General features: G+C 57.3%; 1 protein-coding gene across 1 annotated transcript in view; it reads left to right on the forward strand.

Annotated features, from left to right (window-relative positions):
- The first annotated feature begins 6041 nt into the window (after nucleotides 1-6041).
- Nucleotides 6042-6385, forward strand: part of CDKN1A (cyclin dependent kinase inhibitor 1A) — a 4964-nt gene continuing 4620 nt past the window's right edge. The window contains exon 1 of the mRNA XM_015650355.2: nucleotides 6042-6131. The gene's annotated coding sequence lies outside the window, so the exon portion shown is untranslated. The remainder of the gene's footprint in view (nucleotides 6132-6385) is intronic.

Here is a 6385-nt window from a genome sequence, read left to right on the forward strand (position 1 = left end):
ATCCCTCTCCCTTTGTCATCCTCCTGCTCCCTTTGTGAATTTACAATTGATAATCTATAAATCTCTCAGTGTTCTGCAAAGCCAAGGTTTGTGCAGAGGTGGGAAGGGCTCTGGTGCAGAATCACTGGGTAAAGTACAGAACATTTTAAACCCTGTTTCCTCTGAGCCACTGCTGACCACAGCTCCAAGTTCCAGCAAATTTTCTTTTTTTTTTTTTTTTCTGAAACTGAAAGAGAAAGATTTTTATTTTGGCACCTGGAAACTCCCCGATTTTAATCTCTGTGGAACTGGTTAGAGCCCCTCTAGTGTGTGGAGTATGTCCAACCCCATGGCCCAGCTCGGGGGGCCAGTGGGGTTAAAGCTGCCCCTCCATCCCCATTCCCAAAAATCCTGCTCTGCCTGACTGACATGGAGGAGGGAAAGTGCAATCGATCCTTACCCCGGTGTCAAGGTGGTGGCTGTCATATCATCACCTCTGCCTTTATTGCCATCTCAGCTGTCCCCTCCCATTACCTCTGCTCTGCTCTGGGCTGTGCAGGAGTCACGGCGCAAGGCAGGGCTCTGTCTGTCCGTCTGTCCGTCTGTCTGTGGTCTGCGTCCTGGTCCCGCCCTCCTACAGATCCCATTTGTTCAGGGTCTGCCTGCCCCCGGCTCTGCCCCTTCCCTCCCGCTGCCCACGCCCAGCCCCACTCCTCGCCCCCCAGCACAAGGGCAAAGTGAATCAGACGCTGTGCTCGACTGGGGCATTCCCAAAAGGTGTGACTGGAGATCCGAGATGGTGACACACGCTGAGCCAGCGGGTGTTGGGATGGGCAAGCGGGCCAGCATGCACGTCCCAGAGCCCGGGTTTGTGTGGGACACCCCCAAACTCCCAGCATTTGAGAGTGGAGACGCCCCATCCTGGTGTCTGGTGCTCCGGGCAGAGGATGCCCCATGGAATCGGGGTTGTTTCAGAGGTGAAACAACTCATCATGAGCATGGTCAGAGCTCCCCATCCTCACCTCCTTCTCACAGCTATAAAGGGCCAGACCGAGCTCCCAATGGATTTCAAACCATCCCATGGCTTGGAGAGCAGCAAATGCCTCAGCAGCAGCACCGTGCCACACGTGCTGTGCATTGGGAAGAAGCTGTAGCATCCACTGACAGCTTCCACGGGCTGAGCTGCCCCGAGGGCTGGGCACCCTTGAGCTGCATGGACAGCAGCAATCCTGCCCCATGCTCCCTGCCCTTGCTTATCCTGCTGGGTGAGGTCCTCTGTTCCCCCCCCTGCCCTCACTGAGATGCCCGTGGGCAAGTGCTGGTTGCAAAATAACCCTTTTGGATGGACCCTGTTCCCTGCAGGAAGCGCTGCAAGAGGCTGGAGCCGCTCGCCCCCGTTCCCAGCGGGATGTCTGTGCCCCCTCCGGGCATCTGCCCCGTCCTGCCGAGCTCTGGGCCGTGGGCAATGAGGTGGAGCAGCAAGGGAATAAAGGGGCAGCCGGGTGCAGGGTTTGGAGCCAGGTACTGCGGCCGCCCGGCCGTACTCTGAACAATGAGGCCTTTGCTGCCAGCAAAAAAACCCCACAAAGCTTCCAAGCTGCTCATGGAAAGTCAGTGAAGCAATTACGTTAATGACTATGAATGGGGCTAAAAACAATCTTGGATGAAAATGAGTGAGGGGCCGAATGAAGTGACTGATTCATAGCCCGGCTCCCACATCCAGGAATATTTCCAGTAAGCAAAGACCTTGTTTTAGGACTGTCTCATCCCCCATTTGTGCTTGGTGGGACTCTATTTCCACTCTGCTGGGTCTGGTGTCTCATCAAAATGCCTTCATAAATGGGGCAAACAAGGGCTGGATATGGCAGGGGAACAGTCAATTAACACGATCCGAGTTCTTTTAGGGGCAGAGTTAATCAAGCATTCAGCGTTTTGTCATTCTTGTCTTTCTTTCCTGGGAAAATCCTATTAGTATAAAATCACTTAATTGGGCACTTCAAAGAGCTGATGGGAAAACAGGCTTCGCTGGGATATAAACGCCCTCCAGCCGAACACTGGGTTCATTTAGACTTCTGCTGGAGCGTGAGGGTTTCATTAAGAGCCTTCACGATTCCCACTTAAAAAAGCTTGTTAGCAGAGATAATAAAAAAACACACAGAAAAACTCTTGGTGATTTGAAACTTGCTGAAGAGAGTTTTTAGTTTTTAGCCAGAATACTGAGGACTTTGTCACTGGCAATCTGCTGTCCTGAGTCGAGCAATTTCCACCTGCCTGGGATGTTCTGACAAATAAAATCTGTTTGAGGAGGGAAAAAAATCACCCCTGTGCCCCATGGAGTGGGACACAGCCCTGGCTGGACATTTTGGGTACAGGACAGTGTGTTCTGCAGGACTGAACCCCAACCCCATATGCTCATCTCCACTGTCTGTGCTGGGGCAGAGGTCCTGTGTTAGTTCCTCCCATTTTCAGGGTGTTTCCCTGGGTAGAAATTCACCTTTTTCCAGAGTTTGTGTGTATCTCGCCTTGAAAAATAAGTGTGCCCTGATCTCTGCCATCTCCATTCCAGAAGACCCGAGGGATGCTCATTCGCACAAATCTTTGCTGTCTTTCCCTCTATGCTGGTTGATAAAACAGGAATACTACTTCCCCACCTCAAAAAAACCCTCTTCACATAGACCTTTGACCACTAAATCTCCAAACCGTGTAAAATCCCTACACGCAGGAGTCTGTGTGCATTCCAAACAGTGCTGATGAGCGCGGGGTGCACCTCGGTGTGTTATTGCTGTAAACACAGCTCCACGAAGCCACATTTCCCCGTTCTCCATCCCATCCAAGGCTGGAGCATTCCCCGATTCCTCCAACCCACCCGAGCCTCTCCCTGCTCCTCGCTGGAACTCCCCCCCGTGTCCCCGTGGCTTTTGGGGGTGCTGCTGCCCGAGTCAGGGGAGGACACGGGACGGGAAGAGGCTCGGAGTCAGGAGCGATGTGTCCGGGCACGTTCCCTGACGGATCCCTGACGATTCCTCCTGGCTGTGCCGAGGGTGACTCACACTCCGGCTCTGCCTGCCCTGAGTTTGCTTCCGTGTCTGCAGAGGCTTCCACTCCCCTCGGCTCCTGCGGGACCCACCTGGGGAGATCCCCTGGGAATGAAATGCTCCCGAGGGCTCCCTGGCTGAGGCAGCGGCCGCCGCTCGGTATTTGGGTGCCCCCGGTGTTGGGGAGGAGGTTCCTTTGAAGGCTGTGAAATATGCAGTCGTTTCATATGTTCCTTTTGCTTCCAGGCATTGGGACGGGTTATTCAAGGAAATTATAAACATGGATTCTCCGACGACCACACCCCTCCCGGGCGGGGGTTTGGGACCCTGGGGAGGGCGAGCCTGGGCCAGGGGAACTATAAATGGTGAGAAGGAAATAGCTCATCCTCCCTCGGCACTGATCCTGGTCCACAGTCCTGTCTGCCCTTCTCCTCCTGCTCCGAGCTGTGGGATCAAACACCGTGAATCACCTTTGGGATTTTCTTGTTTTTTTTAAGTTCCTGTATCGCCTTCTTAATCACTCTTCCCCCCACCCGCCCCCTTTTTTTTCCTCTGGTGATGCCACTGCAGACGTGCCCATGGACTTCCTGACCCAGACCCTGTCGCCATCCCTCTGCCCGCTTCCCATTTCCAACACCCCACTCGGCTGAGGTCTCGGTCTCCTCCGATGCCGCGGCCGGAGCTCCCCTCTCCCGGAGGAAGGGAAGCGAGAGTGGAGTTTGTGAGGGGCAGGAACCATCCCAGAGTGTGGGGAGTGAACCCCCACCCCACCAGAAAATCACTGACAGAATTACAGAGTTACTTTCCTAAGGGAAAATCTACGTCTGATTGATTCTTTCACTGGTTTAGTCCTGGGATGAATCACTGGTGTAACTGGGATGTTCCCAGTGGCCAGGCTGGTCAGTTATCTCACTTTTGAATCCCTTACATCAATGGCTGTAGGGCCACTCTGGGTTGCACAAGCTCCTTCCTCTGCCACTTCAAAAAGCTGCTGGTGATGTTCCCATTTCCTTCTGTGCACTGGGAGGGGTGGGAGGGAGGGGGCCATTTATGGAAAAAAAGGGATGTGTTTAAATCAGGGAGCATCCTCTGGTAAATGCTGCTTCATCCCAGAGTGCCAGGTGGCACTGGAGCTGCACTGACCCGGGGGATGCCCACGGTGCTACTGGTGTGGTGCCGATTGCATCCCTCACACCCAGAGGGAGCAACCCCACACCTGCAGCTGGAGCAGAGCCGGAGCTTGGCACTGAAATGATCCACAGCCACACAGCACAGCAGTTAGCTCTGCAGTGAGCCTCTCAAAGCTGCTCCTTGCACCCAGGAGCAGAAATCATTCCCAGGTGGAAAAACCAGTGACAGCTTCCCTGTCCCAACTTGCCCCCTCCTCTCCCTGCCTCTTACAAACAGAAAGACAGGATGAATTTTGGAGCCTTTAAGTCCAGATTGCAGCCTTCCAGGATGGATTTTCACCAGTGTGTAGCATGAATTTAAGATTTCCCATTCCCCATCCTCATTTCACTTTTCATGTCCATCCCACTGTGCCTGTCTGGAGGCAGCCAGGGGCTGAGCAGCCACCACTGATCCAAATCCCAGCACCTTGGCACAAGCCCAGCCCCACAGAGTGGGGATGAGTGATTGCAAAATCCTGCAGCATATGGCAGCCTCCAGCCAAACATGCCCAAACATATTTTCCAGCTGCTCTGGCCAGTGGGGATCTGCTGGTCCAGCTGGAAAAAGCAGGAGTGGTCTGCACACCAAGGGTCCTCCTCAGCTCCCCGGCACCTGCTGCCTCCAGGAGCTTTCGAGGAGACCTGGCATTCCCGAGAGATCACTTTAACACGGCCTTTGTCACTTGGAATTGTGCTGTCACCTCCTTGTGCCCAGGGGAGCAGGTTGTGTTTGTCCCTGTGAGCCGTGAGGTCTGGGTTGGGAGGGGCTGCAGGACACGGCCCCTGTGCCCGGCTGTGCTTGCTCCGAGGGCATCCCTTCCCTCCCTCAGGGGCAGGTGCCCTCCAGGCCCACAGAGTTACCCCAACAGAAGCTGCCCTGCCTTCCCACCTTTCCTGCCTGTGGATTTGGATGCATTTTCCAGCTAAGCCACAGATCCCCTCAAATCCTTGCCACAGGTTCCTGCAGGACATGCACAGACTTGTTCCTCCTCCTCATCCCTGCCTGGACATCTGCAGGACTCAGAGCAGCAGATCCTACTCCAAACACTTTTTTTCCACCCACAGCAGGTGCTGGGGTTCTGCTGGTGGAGCAGAGCCAGGCCTGGAGGAGACAATCCAGCTGGAGAGGCCAGGGTGGCCTGGGGCGGGTTGGGCAGTGCCTCGGGGCCAGAGGAGAATCATCACCGTGTGGTTCTCAGGTTGGCACCTCGAGGGGCTGAGCCACCCCTTCCTAAATCCATTCGTCTCCTTCCTACAGTGGGTGAGTGGGACAGTGAGCGGAGCCCTTTGAGCCGGCTGAACTCCGGCATCTCCCGGCTGGAATGTGGCATCCCTGGATCCATTGCCGGGGCCTCCTTGTACCCTCTAACGAGGAGCTCCCTGCATCCCTCATGGGGGCGTCTCCCTGTCCCCTGCCCCTCTAGGAAGGGGGTCTCTGAATTTCCTCATGGCGGGGGGGGGTGTCCCTGTATTCCCTGCTGGGGGAGATCACTGCACCTCCCACGAAGGTGGGCCCTGTATCTCCTGGCTGTTTCCCTCTGGTCCCTGACGCCGGGTGCCTACACCCACCTAGGAAGGGGTTCCCCCTATCCCCTGATGGGGGTCCCTCCATCTCCTGCCATAGGGGCGTCCCTGCACTCCTCAAGGAGGGGGTGTCCCTGTATCCCCTGACACAGGACCCGCCCTCCCTAGGAAGGGGGTCCCGGTGCCCATGGTCCTGGCATGCCCGGGTCTCCCCTGGGCACATTCCCGGCACCAAGAACGGAGGGAAAGCGGCGGGGGGTGTGAGGGGGCACGGTGGGAGTGGGGCGGCTGCCGTGGGGCCGGTCCGGGGCGGGGCGGGAGGGAAATCCCGGGCGACGCCGGGACCGGCGCCCGGCCCTGCCCCGCCCTCCGCTATTAAAGGCGGGGACGCGCCAGGCACCGACAGACGCGGGGAGAGACGGCGGTGAGTGCGGGCGGGGCCGGGCGGGGGCAGCGCCTGGCGGCTCCGGTCCTTCGCTGGCCGGGGAGAGAGGGCGAGCGCCGCTTTCCCCGGGAAGCGCCGCTTTCCCCGGGCAGCCCCGGTGCCTGGAGCGGGGAAAGCGTCGTAGCGGGGGTGGCTCCTCCTGGGGCCGCGACCCCAGCGCTGGGAGAGAGCGGGGCCGCGCCCGGTGGCGGTGCCGGGGCTGGCGGTGCCGGGGCTGGCGGTGCCGGGGCTGG

This window comes from Parus major, chromosome 26, assembly GCF_001522545.3.
Source record: "Parus major isolate Abel chromosome 26, Parus_major1.1, whole genome shotgun sequence".
Lineage (NCBI taxonomy): Eukaryota > Metazoa > Chordata > Aves > Passeriformes > Paridae > Parus > Parus major.